Source organism: Haliotis rufescens, unplaced genomic scaffold (assembly GCF_023055435.1).
Source record: "Haliotis rufescens isolate VD_foot unplaced genomic scaffold, xgHalRufe1.0.p SCAF_15, whole genome shotgun sequence".
NCBI classification, from domain to species: Eukaryota; Metazoa; Mollusca; class Gastropoda; order Lepetellida; family Haliotidae; genus Haliotis; species Haliotis rufescens.
Window position 1 is genome coordinate 12554594 of NW_025963835.1, and position 16013 is coordinate 12570606.

The 16013-nt window shown below is 44.4% G+C and overlaps 1 long non-coding RNA gene across 1 annotated transcript; it reads right to left on the reverse strand.

Annotated features, from left to right (window-relative positions):
- Window positions 1-3073: 3073 nt before the first annotated feature.
- On the reverse strand, window positions 3074-5279 carry LOC124111315. The gene is made up of 3 exons (XR_007220977.1): window positions 5130-5279; window positions 3558-3687; window positions 3074-3148 (listed from the first exon to the last, which is right to left on the reverse strand). It is a non-coding gene; the product is annotated as an uncharacterized LOC124111315 (long non-coding RNA).
- Between the last annotated feature and the right edge of the window lie 10734 nt (window positions 5280-16013).

The window sequence follows — 16013 nt, forward strand, 5'->3', positions numbered from 1 at the left end:
CAATTCAGCAAAGCAACACTTGTTCGCTGCTCAGTGTAAGCCTGAGGCTCACTTTGACAAGAAGGCTTGTGCCAGAGAATTTGAAGCTGGTGTCCAAGTGTTGCTGTCCATAAAAAATCCTCCCTCAAAGCTAAATACTTACCGAGTTAAATGTCAGGTTGATGATGAAGGGTATACTATCAGTACTCCAGATCACATTAATTTGCTGAAAGCATACCAAGCTAGACCTACCACACAACCAGTCTATGTAGTAACTGACAAAGAAAATGATGATCAATGAGAAGTTATGGAAACCAACTCTGTAACAGTGAAGTCCTGACTTCAGAGTGAGCTGAAGCATCTTCTCGATCAACAAAGAGAAGACATGCAGACTTTGATCACTGATCACATGGGCTTGTTCCCAGATGCTCCTGGTATTACCAATGCCATGGTATTAGACGTGGACGTGGGCGACGCCAAGCCAGCTAAGCAGCGCCCTTACAATCTCAACACTCACAAGAGAGCCTTGCTGAAGAAATCAAAACCATGCTGTGACAGGGAGTGATCAAGTCCAGGAACAGCAAGGGGAGTTCCCCCTGTCTGAAGGTGCCCAAGCCAGGGAATCAGTTCCGTGTTTGTGCCGATTGCAAGATAGTTGAATGCCAACAGAGCGTGAACTTGGACGACATCATCATCGCTTCAAGCCCAAAATCTTAGGATCCTGGCATGTCTTGGGGACTCCTCTCAGCGTTCTGAACTATGTTAGACGACTCCCACCCAGAGTTCAATGCAGTCAACCTAGTACCTCTGACATAGACCAGAGAGTAGTCCGTCTCACAGTCCCTGGACCATATTATTTTCCATAAAACTTTCCTTTAGAAAATATCCTAAAAGGAGAAAAACTATTTCCTTTTTGCGTATTTATCCTTTTTTTTTACAGTGGTTGTATGGTTCCACATAGAGACATTAAAGCAATACGGAGAGCTAGTGATAAGGCAATTTTGTTGTGTACCATGTATTGCCATACTCCTCAATGTCACAGACGTAGTGACTAAATTATTATACAAAGCAATTTTTAAATCGCTACGAGTGAGTGAGTGAGTGAGTTTGGTTTTACGCCGCTTTTAGCAATATTCCAGCAATATCACGGCGGGGAACACCGGAAATGGGCTTCACACATTGTACCCCTGTCGGGAATCGAACCCGGGTCTTCGACGTGACGAGCAAACGCTTTAACCACTCAAACAGGGTATGACGCGACCAGGTTTTGTAAACAGACGTCAATGATCTAGACGTCGAAACTAGGTTAATCGTTGCTGGTCACATGTGGTGTTTTCAGATGAGTCTCCATTCGCTTTGCACTTCCTTGATAGACGTGGTCGTGTCTAGCGTCGTTGAAATGAACGTCAATCCAATGTCAACCTTAGACCTCATGACAGATTTGGCGGTAGATCGGTTATGGTGTGGGATGGCATCACTGCACCAAATCCCACTCCATATTGCGCAAGGAAAGGTCAAGGGACAGTACTTCCGGGATAACATACTGACACCTTGTATTGTCTTGCTTGAAAGGCGTGTGGGTCGACGTTTTGTGTTTCAAGACGACAACGCCAATGCCCACCTCCAGCAGCACAACATCCATAGAATGCCATAGCCAGCAATGAGCCCAGACCTTTCCCTTACTAAACATGTCTAGGACATGAAAGGGAGACGTGTGAGTCAGCATGACAGGCCTCTGACCATGTTGGTCAGGAGCTGCAAGAGGTGTGGACAGAATCCCTCATATTGACATTGGGAGACTAATACGTAATGCTTGCCATAAAAGGTGACTGTGATTGTCGTAGGAGGCGTCGACCGGGATCGGGTGGTCAGACTCGCTGACTTGATTGTATCCCAATTGCGTGGATTGTTGGTCATGATGTCAGTTACTAGATTGTCTGGGTAAACTGCGTTAACTGCGTTAAACAACAAACAAACACACAAACCAAACCAAACCTGCACAAGTAGCTTCAGAGTTGCAACGTTAATCTATGTCAAGGATGTTTGGTTACAGTTCCTGCGGTGTCTATATGTCAGAAGTTTTGAGGTACAATATACGAATATTCTAAAGAGCATCATACGACTCTTGCTCAAACGTTGTTTGATCAGGGTTAAATCATTCAAGGCCTTAGTAAAGCTTTCAATTCGTTTATGGAGACATGTGGTGGACATTTCCAAATTTGACGCATCTGTGACCAAATGTCCGATGCAATTTTGACTTGCAACATATGTACCCGCGCTTCATTTCAGGTAAAGACTTGGTGAACTGTTGAATTCCCTTTACTTGTGCTTGGGACGAGTGCCACATGTGGGGCAGGATACGTTCACCTTTTAGTAAACACCTTGTATCATTACTATTTGATACTGATTCAGAAACAGATTTGGTGAGTGTCGGGTGCTTCCAGTAGAACAGTACATGCTTTTTGCAAAGACCCAGTGTCATCACTGATTTTCAGTTACTCATCACTTTGTTTTTTCCGCCCAATGAAATCTGTTTCGGCAGATGATCGTGATCAATTTTTGCCTGGCGTTGACATTTTAAATCTATCTGTATTAGATGAATTATCTTTTACTGGTCTACTCTAGCATTATTTGTGACCAACAGAAACTGTTTGCAAGACACTCAAAACAAGTCAGGGAATTTGTTCTCGAGCAGATAATTCGATATACACTTGTCTAACTAATAAAGCCAAGACAAGGTTTTCTTAGTGTGCAGCACCGGTGGTCCAGCCGCCTTAAGTGCCATGAATTTGTTATATAGATTTTTGTACCAGTGTTGTAATACCCGATGTCTGCACGTGTTATAGAGAGGCCAGAGCCTAGCGAGTGGTCGATTGACTCACTACCACTAGAGGTTTTGTGCTTTGAACTGCAGCACCTCAGATGGCCGGAACACACTGTCTCCACACTACTGCTCTGACCTGGCACCCTCGTCAGTACAGTCACGGTGTTATTTCTAAAAGCAGTCGAAGAACTTATTCCACATAGTCACACCTGCCCATAGAGGCCAAACTAAAACTATACCGGTTTAGCAATCACCATACACAGAACACAATTCTCATTGGTATCATTTATTTACACTTAGTACAAGGTAGCCGTTTATTCAGCACCTCTTCCCAAGATGCAGCACCTGAAACAAACATATACATGAATACAGAACTGTTTTATAAATACTTAGGTAAATACAGCTTGGAGGAATGCATGTAGAATTCATTTTTTCAGCTACGTGCAATAAGTAACAAATTTTATCCCTTCTTCAACTGAACATTTATTGTTTTACAGATGAAGACTTTATTTATGCGCTTTAGTTGGAAATGTGTGAAACATCTCTCGGGTGAAACCCCAGTTGTATCTCCATGCTGTGTCAAGGCAGCATGTCTTCGGTTCGAGTACCGGGTTTGCGCTATTTATACTTGGTCCTTCAGCCCCATGCTCAAACTTGTGGGTATCACCAAAGAGGTAAATGGCCTCAACGTGCATAACAGAACGACTTCAATGCAGCCAAATCAGATACGCATTTATTCACTGGCAGTACTTACTAATGATGACATGAACAAGTGCCAGCGACCTCATCAGGGCGTCTGACACAATGATGTCCGTTGTGGCAATGGTCGTGGCAGTGTGAGCAATCATGGTCGTTGTGACAAATGCCGTTACACTGAGCATCAGCTTAAACGGAGAAAATTAGATCAACGGAAAAGTGAAAGTAGTAAGCATGATATATTAATTCATGGAATATCACACGAAAAGTTACCAAGGTGAAGTCAAAATTCAAGTATGATGGCATGAATGTGTGAATGTTAGGTCCCCTGAGTTTAGCATTCAATGGAGGTTTATCAATAAAGAGGGCATCAGTTTTAATGCAGAAAATTAGATGAATGGAAAAGTGGAAGTAGAGTATTAGTTATGGTGTCTTTAGTTGCCGTATTACGGTGTCATATTAGGTTAGCAGAAATATATTGGTCTCGGCGTGATTCTGCTAGCCTAATATGACACCGTATAGGTAACTGCGTCAACCTCGACCAAACCTTTTCTGCTAACCTAATATGACACCATATACGGCAAATAAAGACGACATAACGAATTTATTATGCCGAAAAGTTTACACTATTTGGAATCTTTGTCGCACATGTCATGTCAAAACTTAAACCTCAAAACTTAACACTTGAACCTGTGACGTTTAGGGACAAAGGGAGACTACTCATCAACCTTGTTGATAATTTTAACTTTATATAATCTTATTAAAGTCACGAACGTGATCCAAAAAACATGATCGTCCTTGCACATCAAAATTAATGATATTAAAACACAAAACAGTGTCGAATAACGAATTTCTGTACCAGAATTTCCATGTGAAATATGTGAGGTGGGTGTTGAAAAATCCAAGATGGCTGTTACTGACGGTATACAGTCTTATATTAGGTCAGTATCAGCCATCTTGGATTTTAACTGACGGAATAGGGCTCATGTGGGGTTAGTATTTCTGCTCAGTGATTGGTCAATCTCACTTTGCGGCATAATAAAGCATGATATGACGGGGTAGGGGGGGGGGGGGGGGGAGAAGAAGGGTCGGGGTCGGCTGGCTACGGCACTGCTGCATATAATCCCTTCAAAGAGTTTTTTAAATTTGTCCTTGACCAATTACCCATATTCTCCCTGAGTGGTCAGAAAATGGGTCTTTTATCTAAATCTATGACCATATTTTTGTCCATGTGCTAGCTTTGACTTGGTCATCCCACAAGATCACAGGGATCATTTTACACTTACAATCACCACTATGCGTGAAGAGGGTTTTTGTTCAGGTACATTCCAGAAACTAGCACACAGTCCCACGTGAGTCTGTCTGGTTAAGATCATACAAGAAGTGACCCCACGGGGGCAAAATTGCTAATTCAGCAATATTAATTCATTCATTCTCACGAGTAACGCCAAAGTCCCGGAATTGTCCGTTAGGTGTTGCTGGTAACTGAAAACATCTAGAAAGTTCGTAATTTTCAATCGTCGGTAGATGACCCTGAATGCTTAAGCTTGTTACTATATATTATGAGTTATTCAATGTAGTGCAGTGGAGGCTTGGAAGCGTCAATCCAAATAGACATGTATTAACTCACCGACAAACGCTGCTCCGATGAGCAGGACAGAGACGAGGAGAATTAGACACGCAGCCTTCATGGTGGATGAATGAATACCCAGGTATCCCCAGGGTCGCTTTTATACAGCGTGGCTCGTGATCAACAATCCCTGGTTTTTCTTGCGTTATCTTTATCTATAATGTAGGCCTTAGAAGTCACAGACGAGTTTTCACATGTTTATGATTTTGTATATGTCGCAGTCTCACGAACTTTTTATCAAGGTGAAGACCAATGAAGACGATATAATAAGGACAATGGAAATGTTGCTTTAATACGTCGCAATACAACCAAATGTCTATTGTGATGTTTTAAGCCATTTTTGACGTCTTAATAGTGTGTAATTAATACATGAATATTTTTGACAAATCTACTGTGCAAGATAACAGTGATTAATCAATGACCGTATTTTCAGTAAAACGACTGATCGTTCCTCTCTTGCTGCGTTCTCACGTGCATATTACCTTACATACATTTCGCCCATTTCAAACCTGGAGTTGGATTGAATAATTACCCAGACACAAGAACTGCCAATGGGAGCCTTTGTCAAATAATCGGAGAAGTGCTTCCACTAACGAAGCATCAAGTCAGCAACAAGTGCATGACGACAAATACACAGGTGTAGGGTTATTCCAGGAAACATGGACGACAAGGGAGTAGTAATCGTATCATCCATGCAATCCGAAATCCGAAAATGCTTTCACTGCAGGGATACAAACAACGACATCTGATAAGCTTCCACCATTCTATTGTCTGTTTGATTAGCTTAAAGAAATTAATTAACATGCGCCCTTTGTAGTAATACTATCGAAATCTTCATAGATCACAGGTAACCAATCTAGATTTTGCCTCAAAATTTATTAACGCTGTCCTTACATCCTTAAGTTGCGTTAGCGAGCAAATCGACTAACGACCGCTAGTGAGCCCTAGCGGGCAGTGTAAGACAACCGGGAAGAAGCCATAGATTAGTGCCCCTTTAACTAACGAATCTGGCCTGGTTCCGGCGAGAGGGAAACCGAGTGCTATAACCGGAGACTGCTCGGTAATATTTCTCACAGACCGTAGACTCAACGGTAGGGTTCCCGTACGCGTTGGGATAGGTTTCACTTGACGTCCGTGGAACCTAGGAATCCTAGTATCTGATGTTATCCATCAGACATGGAACGAGTCTTACTTAGACAATTTTACAGATAGCATGGAGCGGCGTATCCAACCGTGTCAGGGCAGAATCAGCTCAAGCAGTTACCGACTATTGACTGTAATATCTTGTAATACAATCGTCTTATACAAGTTGGTCCAGAACCTGAGAACAAAATTAATTTTATTGATTAAATTGAAATAATTGAAAATTGTCGCATTTATTCTGCTCCTCTATACATATTGCCCCCCTTGGAGAGTCCGGGGCAGAGTAAGCCCCCAAACCACACTTGAAGCAACATTTTCCCACATTATTAAGAAAGGGGAAGAGGGAAAACCGATATCTTGAGCATGACGAGCGGCCACTTTAACCACCAAGATCTCCCACCGTGGCAACCAGTAACGTTTGTCGTGAGACTCAAATGTTCAGCTTGATGTAATACATTGATATGTCTAATATGCTATGCTCCCCTAGGAACACTGTGACATGCCATATGTCTTTACTGCTTTATGTCGAGAGGATAACTAGTAGTATAGCTAGTTCCGGTAGAATTGTCGCGTTTGTTTGTTTGTTTGTTTGTTTGTTTGTTGTTTAACGCTGCACGCAGCAATATTAAATAAATAATCGAGTCTGGACCAGACAATCCAGTGACTGACATCATGAGTATCGATCCACGCAATTGGGATACGATGAGATGCATCAACCAAGTCAGCGAGCCTGACCACCCGATCCCGTTAGTCGCCTTTTACGACAAGCATAGTCGCCTTTTACGGCAAGAATTGTCGTGAAGTTTTGTCAGTGTTACAACCTTGGGTATAACCAATAATCTATTCTTCCAACAACAAACAGCAGGGATTATTCATATGAGCTGTCATAAAAGGAAAGACAGCTTTTAGATTTAAATCTATTCAAGCATTTGAGTAATATAATGTTTGCATTAACAGAACTACTTACCGTTAAAGACTTTGCCATGTTTCTTTGAGAAAATAGACTCACCGACAAGAGAAACACGAATACCATACATGTCGGTTAATATATGAAGAGTGTCTCATATGTAAGAGATTTAAGATTGGTTCGATGCACAAACAAACAAGATACGTATGTTGTGGTGTGTGAACCGGCGCTCATGAACGCATCACATGTGACGTCATAGATCCATGACTCGAGATGCACCATTTGTCTCGTGCAGAATTAGCGTATAAAGTTACGTTCAGCATATTGTGATGAGAATAAAGACACGCTGTGGTAACACTTAACTGAATGTTAGGTTTGTCCTTAAGTGGTACACATTGGAAACATCATTTCTTAACGTAGATACTTTTCTAGATGTTTCTAAAGTTCCCGATTCTTTTGGCGGTGGGCCTAAATTTCTCAGTCTTAAGAATATTTTGTTTGTGTGGGAAGTAGCCTCTCATACCAGATTTACACATTGCCATGGCCAAAATTACATTAACCGTCATTACATCGCCGCTTTTGCCTCTGCCAGACTGCACCCTCCTCAGAAGGCTGCATGACGGCGGAATATGTGAGTCGGATAGATGAGGGGATTCTGTGAGTCGGATAGATGAGGGGATTCTGTGAGTCGGATAGATGAGGGGATTCTGTGAGTCGGATAGATGAGGGGATTCTGTGAGTCGGATAGATGAGGGGACTCTGTGAGTCGGATAGATGAGTGGACTTGTGAGTCGGATAGATGAGGGGATTCTGTGAGTCGGACAGATGAGGGATTCTGTGAGTCGGATAGATGAGGGGACTCTGTGAGTCGGATAGATGAGGGGATTCTGTGAGTCGGATAGATGAGGGGATTCTGTTAGTCGGAGAGATGAGGGGATTCTGTGAGTCGGATAGATAAGAGGACTGAGAGGGATATATGACGGCAGTATCTCTGAGTCGGATAGATGAGGGGACTCTGTGAGTCGGATAGATGAGGGGACTCTGTGAGTCGGATAGATGAGGGGATTCTGTGAGTCGGACAGATAAGGGGGTTCTGTGAGTCGGATAGATGAGGGGATTCTGTGAGTCGGATAGATGAGGGGACTCTGTGAGTCGGATAGATGAGGGGACTCTGTGAGTCGGACAGATAAGGGGGTTCTGTGAGTCGGATAGATGAGGGGATTCTGTGAGTCGGATAGATGAGGGGATTCTGTGAGTCGGATAGATGAGGGGATTCTGTTAGTTTGATAGATGAGGGGATTCTGTGAGTCGGATAGATAAGAGGACTGAGAGGGATGAATGACGGCAGTATCTCTGAGTCGGATAGATGAGGGGATTCTCTGAGTCGGATAGATGAGGGGATTCTGTGAGTCGGATAGATGAGGGGATTCTGTGAGTCGGAATAGGGGACTGAGGGGACAGGAGTATTAACACGTGCATAATATCATATAATATAGACTGCCAGTTGTGCATATTGCACACATACCATGCATGTAAAAGTCCTCTCAGACTTCTGTAAAAGTGTCTCGGTGCGTTAGTAGACATTAGTAGATAATGAATTTGGCATTGTCATTCCAAATATTAATGCGTGACATTCCGTATGGAGCTTCTGCTTGATGGGCACATGTCACAGCATGGTAGTCCTGATCAAGTTTCACATGGCACTAAAGTATTCAACATTATTGCAAGAAACAACAAAGTTTTTAACAATGGTCAAACTTCAGAATGTGACGAAGAAGTCATGCTGTCAATTCAATGTAAATGCGATTCATTGTCAGTATCGAAATAATTTCTCCATTCCAATCGTTAAAACTCAGAGTTTAATATAAGCGTTTTAGTCACAAGTGACTTGGGGTTTACGACGCTTTAATATATCAACGTCCCAGCAACATCAGGATGGGAAAACACCACAAATGGGCTCAACACAATGTAACCATGTGGAGAATCGAACACTGGTCTCGCCGTGTAGGAGATTTCCTAGGAGATTGACCTATCGAACATTACCATCTAACTCTTCATTCTAGGTCTTATTTGCAGACCCCTGAATCCCAAATACCACTTGACACACACATCTCAAAAGCACATGTTAGAATTTACTCGAAGGCAGAATGCCAATGACAGACGAAAACCAATATAGAACGCGTCCTATCAGTTTATAAAAGGGTGCGACGTTAAACCCCATTTCACCTCACCTTATAAAAAGGTGCAATTTAAAGTTATATCACTGATACAAATATAAACATATAAATATGTAAAAGAACGTTTTACCTACACAATCATTTTGTTTTAAACTTTGAATCTTCGTGATAAATATGATTATCTTTGCGTCCCTCTACCCCGCTAAAGGCACCACGAATCTTGCACACCAAAAGGCGGTTGGCAGACGCAACTGCTTTGAATCAGTATAGATCGAAGTTGACAACCACATCACCGAAAATGAAAACGTTTAATTGAAACTGCATACTCCATTAAGCTTCCTGATGTTGCAAAACACCAGGTTTTAGTACCAGAAAAGTCACATGTGGCATGCTTTGAAGTCAACCAAAGGCTATTTGACTATAACAGTGGTTTGTAAACTGCAGTGACACCACTGTTTCTCTGTCACATAATTTTAAGTCAGGTTTAGACGCTTTATTGATTTGCTTTATACCAAAACAATTCAAGGAAATTATTTCTTGGTATGACAATTGTATGCAATCCTATGTACTAAGTAATCAAGTCTCAATCATATGATGTAAAATTACTGATTAACATTCATGGAACAGATGTGAGGAATGTGTGTTATCTCTAATATAGCCTCCACCGTTGTTTGTGTGTGTGTGTTTTAATAGCTTGGGTACTTTATGACATTACTGGGTACATATTGTGAACGTTTTTCAATATAGCGCCAGGGGGTGTTAGAACGCACAGATCAGAGTCAGGTCCATAAAACACTCAAGGTTTTAAGTACTTTGAGAAATAACTAGGTGAAAGTTTCATACCTGTTTTATAGTCAGTTGGCCACCAGCGGAAAAGTGGCTTAGTTTAGATTTTCGTTCCCACATTTTCCTGTATACCTTAAACCTTTTCTATTGGATAAAGGAGGTATCTGTACACAATTTTCATTGGATAGCAAGCTTGCAAGTGTGTGCGTGAATTTTCAGGGGGTCAAAATTGCAGAAATTGAAGGACAAATGCATAATTTGACAAAAGTGGCTGTAACATTTTTATTAAGTCATTAAACTATCCAAATTATGTCTTTGATTACAGGTTATATGTTCGGCTATCTGAATACGGCAAACATTTTGTTTCATTTAACTGTTATTCTAATTCTCAGTGGAAACATTGGTAAAAATCATGTTTTTTTACTTCATTTTCAAATCTTGGGAGTAGGTAAAACTCTAATTCCATTGAATTCTGACAATAAAACCACTATAACTGGGTATTAAAATCTGCCTTAACCATTGTACTATCCTATACAAAAAACAAAATGAAAATATATTACATAGGGATTGAGATATTGTATACAATGTTACCCCACCCCCAGAAACCAATTTTGACAAAAATTGCTTACTGAGATATGGTAGTAGATGATGTTGCTGTAGTGGATGAGTGGGTTAAGGCAGATTTTAATACCCAACTTGCGACGTTCGCGACACATTCGTATGTGTTCTTGGATGGTATCAATGCTTTGAAGACGAAACAATATTTTTAAACTCAAAATACCATGCCAAACAAACATTTCAGCTCAAACTATGCCGTATATGTCTACAAGACATCACTTATTCATCACTTCTGTTCCAACTCCCGAAGCTGCATTAAGTCTTGTATGGCCTTGGAGGATTTCTAAGTGAGGTGTCAGGTTTCCCGATCTGTTCATACATGAGTGAGTGAGTGAGTTGGGTTTAACGCCGCTTTTAACAGTCGTGTTGTTCATGGCTTCAAAGAAATGTCTTTTTCAAGTATTGGAATTGAGATGTGCATGGACACATGCAGAGGGAACAGTGCATGTTTAAGTATTCAATACAATATTGACACTCCGACCTGCCGACTATCTGGCGATGCTGTGCAGAAGGAGGGATTCACCATGCACCTAAAAAGAACCCGGATGTGAGTTTCTTATGCAATGTGTTGTCGGTACGTGAGAGCAATAGAACCCGGTGCCCAATGGGTGAAATGGTCAGACAAAGTCAGAGGCGTGGCCACCATGGGTTTGAGTGCTATAACCTATTACAACCAATTGGCAGCTAAATGTTTGAAACAAAATATTTTTCATTACTGTATTATTCAAGAGCTTTCTGCTCAGCTGTGAGGACACTATGTGAGTTCCCTGCATGAAGTATGTGAAATGTGTTTTCAGAGCCGTTTGCACACGTGTGCACTTTTAGCAAGTAACAAAAGTACATTGATAGGGTTTCATAAAATCTGATATTTAGAGTATTTATGGCATCTAAAACTTGTCATATAACTGTCTAAAGTCCACTTTTTTTAAGGCTTAATATCGATTTTTGTTTTTAATGAGTGAGTATGGTTTTACGCCGCTTTTAGCAATGGTCCAGCAATATCACTGCACAGAAATGGACTTCACACATTGTACCCATGTCGGGAATCGAACCCGGATCTTCGGCGTGACGAGCGAACGCTTTAACCACTAGACTACCCGACCGCCCCTTGCTTTAAGGAAAAATATATTAAGTTTTGGGAGGTACAAGTTTTGTGCCCCCACAGGGACCACCCGGAGGATATTCCGCCAAGGTCTGCAGCTTCATGAGTCGTTGCTTGGTGAACCGTCGAGGAAACGCAGTCTGTTACCCAGTCGATGAAGCGGTGGTGTAAAGTGAGTAAATGTCTATGCAGTAATGAGTCATGTTTGAGTCATGATCACCTTCATGAAGGTCGAAAATGCCACAGCACCCCTTAAGTGGGGCCCTGTAATTAAGTCGAGTAACGTCGTTAGTCCGGGCCCTGTTAGTCCAGAAACCCCGTTAGTCCGGGCCCTGTAAGTCCAGAAACCCCGTTAGTACGGGCCCTGTAAGTCCAGAAACCCCGTAAGTCAGGGCCCTGTAAGTCGAGTAACATCGTTAGTCCGGGCCTTGAAAGTCCAGAAACCCCGTTAGTCTGGGTCCTGATAGTCGAGTAACGTCGTTAGTCCGGGCCCTGTAAGTCGAGTAACGTCGTTAGTCCGGGACCTGTAAGTCGAGTAAAGTCGTCAGTCCGGGCCCTGTAAGTCGAGTAACATCGTCAGTCCGGGCCCTGTAAGTCAAGTGACATCGTTAGTCAGGGCCCTGTAAATCGAGTAACATCGTTAGTCCGGGCCTTGAAAGTCCAGAAACCCCGTTAGTCTGGGTCCTGATAGTCGAGTAACGTCGTTAGTCCAAGCCCTGTAAGTCGAGTAACGTCGTTAGTCCGGGCCCTGTAAGTCGAGTAAAGTCGTCAGTCCGGGCCCTGTAAGTCGAGTAACATCGTCAGTCCGGGCCCTGTAAGTCAAGTGACATCGTTAGTCCGGGCCCTGTAAATCGAGTAACGTCGCTAGACCGGGCCCTGTAAGTCGAGTAACATCGTCAGTCCGGGCCCTGTAAGTCGAGTAACGTCGTTAGTTCGAGCCCTGTAAGTCGAGTAACGTCGTTAGTTCGGGCCCTGTGATAAGGTAGATTAACGTCGTTAGTCCGGGCCCTGTAAGTCGAGTAAAGTCGTCAGTCCGGCCCTGTAAGTCGAGTAACGTCGTCAGTCCGAGCCTTGTAAGTCGAGTAACGTCGTTCGTTCGGGCCCTGTGATAAGGTAGAGTAACGTCGTTAGTTCGGGTCCTGTAAGTGGAGTAACATCGTCAATCTGGGCCCTGTAAGTCGAGTAACATCGTTAGTCCGGGCCCTGTAAGTCGAGTAACATCGTTAGTCCGGGCCCTGTAAGTCGAGTAACATCGTTAGTCCTGGCCCTGTAAGTCAAGTAACGTCGTTAGTCCGGGCCCTGTAAGTCAAGTGACATCGTTAGTCCGGGCCCTGTAAGTCGAGTAATGTCGTTAGTCAGGGCCCTGTAAGTCGAGTAACGTCGTTAGTCCGGGCCCTGTAAGTCGAGTAACGTCGTTAGTCCGGGCCCTGTAAGTCAAGTGACATCGTTAGTCCGGCCCTGTAAGTCGAGTAACATCGTTAGTTCGGGCCCTGTAAGTCGAGTAACATCATTAGTCCAGGCCCTGTAAGTCGAGTAACGTCGTTAGTCCGGGCCCTGTTAGTCGAGTAACATCGTCAGTCCGGGCCCTGTAAGTCCAGAAACCCCGTTAGTCCGGGCCCTTTAAGTCGAGTAACATTGTTAGTCCGGGCCCTGTTAGTGGAGTAACACCGTCAATCTGGGCCCTGTAAGTGGAGTAACATCGTTAGTCCGGGCCCTGTAAGTCGAGTAACATCGTTAGTCCGGCCCCTGTAAGTCGAGTAACGTCGTTTGTCCGGGCCCTGTAAGTCGAGTAAAGTCGTCAGTCCGGGCCCTGTAAGTCGAGTTACATCGTCAGTCCGGGCACTGTAAGTCGAGTAACGTAGTTAGTTCGGGTCCTGTGATAAGGTAGAGTAACGTCGTTAGTCCGGGCCCTGTTAGTCGAGTAACATCGTTAGTCCGGGCCCTGTGATAAGGTAGAGTAACGTCGTTAGTCCGGGCCCTGTTAGTCGAGTAAAGTCGTCAGTCCTGGCCCTGTAAGTCGAGTAAAATCGTCAGTCCTGGCCCTGTAAGTCGAGTAATGTCGTTAGTTCGGGCCCTGTGATAAGGTAGATTAACGTCGTTAGTCCGGGCCCTGTAAGTGGAGTAACATCGTCAATCTGGGCCCTGTAAGTCAAGTGACATCGTTAGTCCGGGCCCTGTTAGTCGAGTAAAATCGTTAGTCCGGGCCCTGTAAGTCAAGTGTCATCGTTAGTCCGGGCCCTGTAAGTCGAGTAACGTCGTTAGTCCGGGCCCTGTAAGTCGAGTAACGTCGTAAGTTCGGGCCCTGTGATAAGGTAGAGTAACATCGTTAGTCCGGGCCCTGTGATAAGGTAGAGTAACGTCGTTAGTCCGGGCCCTGTAAGTCGAGTAAAGTCGTCAGTCCGGGCCCTGTAAGTCGAGTAACATCGTCAGTCCGGGCCCTGTAAGTCGAGTAATGTCGTTAGTTCGGGCCCTGTAAGTCGAGTAACATCGTCAGTCCTGGCCCTGTAAGTGGAGTAATGTCGTCAGTTTGGGCCCTGTGATAAGGTAGATTAACGTCGTTAGTCCGGGCCCTGTAAGTGGAGTAACATCGTCAATCTGGGCCCTGTAAGTCAAGTGACATCGTTAGTCCGGGCCCTGTAAGTCGAGTAACGTCGTTAGTCCGGGCCCTGTGATAAGGTTGAGTAACGTCGCTAGTCCGGGCCCTGTAAGTCGAGTAAAGTCGTCAGTCCGGGCCCTGTAAGTCGAGTTACATCGTCAGTCCGGGCCCTGTAAGTCGAGTAACATCATTAGTCCAGGCCCTGTAAGTCGAGTAACGTCGTCAGTCCGGGCCCTGTAAGTCGAGTAACATCGTCAGTCCGGGCCCTGTAAGTCGAGTAACGTCGTTAGTTCGGGCCATGTGATAAGGTAGAGTAACGTCGTTATTCCGGGCCCTGTAAGTGGAGTAACATCGTCAATCTGGGCCCTGTAAGTGGAGTAACATCGTTAGTCCGGGCCCTGTAAGTCGAGTAACATCGTTAGTCCGGGCCCTGTAAGTCGAGTAACATCGTTAGTCCGGGCCCTGTAAGTCGAGTTACATCGTTAGTCCGGGCCCTGTTAGTCGAGTCACGTCGTTGGTCCGGGCCCTGTGATAAGGTAGAGTAATGTCGTTAGTCCGGGCCCTGTAAGTCGAGTAACATCGTCAGTCCGGGCCCTGTGATAAGGTAGAGTAACGTCGTTAGTCCGGGCTCTGTAAGTCGAGTAAAGTCGTCAGTCCGGGCCCTGTAAGTGGAGTAACATCGTTAGTCCGGGCCCTGTAAGTCGAGTAACGTCGTTAGTTCGGGCCCTGTGATAAGGTAGAGTAAAGTCGTTAGTCCGGGCCCTGTAAGTGGAGTAACATCGTCAATCTGGGCCCTGTAAGTGGAGTAACATCGTTAGTCCGGGCCCTGTAAGTCGAGTAAAATCGTTAGTCCGGGCCCTGTAAGTCGAGTAACATCGTTAGCCCGGGCCCTGTAAGTCAAGTAACGTCGTTAGTCCGGGCCCTGTAAGTCGAGTAACGTCGTTTGTCCGGGACCTGTAAGTCGAGTAACATCGTCAGTCCGGGCCCTGTAAGTCGAGTAACATCGTCAGTCCGGGCCCTGTAAGTCGAGTAACGTCGTTAGTCCGGGCCCTGTAAGTCGAGTAACATCGTCAGTCCGGGCCCTGTAAGTCGAGTAACGTCGTTGGTCCGGGCCCTGTGATAAGGTAGAGTAACGTCGTTGGTCCGGGCCCTGTGATAAGGTAGAGTAACATCGTCAGTCTGGGCCCTGTTAGTGGAGTAACATCGTCAGTCCGAGCCCTGTAAGTCGAGTAACGTCGTTAGTTCGGGCCCTGTGATAAGGTAGAGTAACGTCGTTAGTCCGGGCCCTGTAAGTCGAGTAACATCGTCAGTCCGGGCCCTGTTAGTGGAGTAACATCGTCAGTCCGAGCCCTGTAAGTCGAGTAACGTCGTTAGTCCGGGCCCTGTAAGTCAAGTGACATCGTTAGTCCGGGCCCTATAAGTCGAGTAATGTCGTTAGTCAGGGCCCTGTAAGTCGAGTAACGTCGTTAGTGCGGGCCCTGTAAGTTGAGTAACGTCGTTAGTCCGGGCCCTGTAAGTCGAGTGACATCGTTAGTCCGGCCCTGTTAGCCGAGTA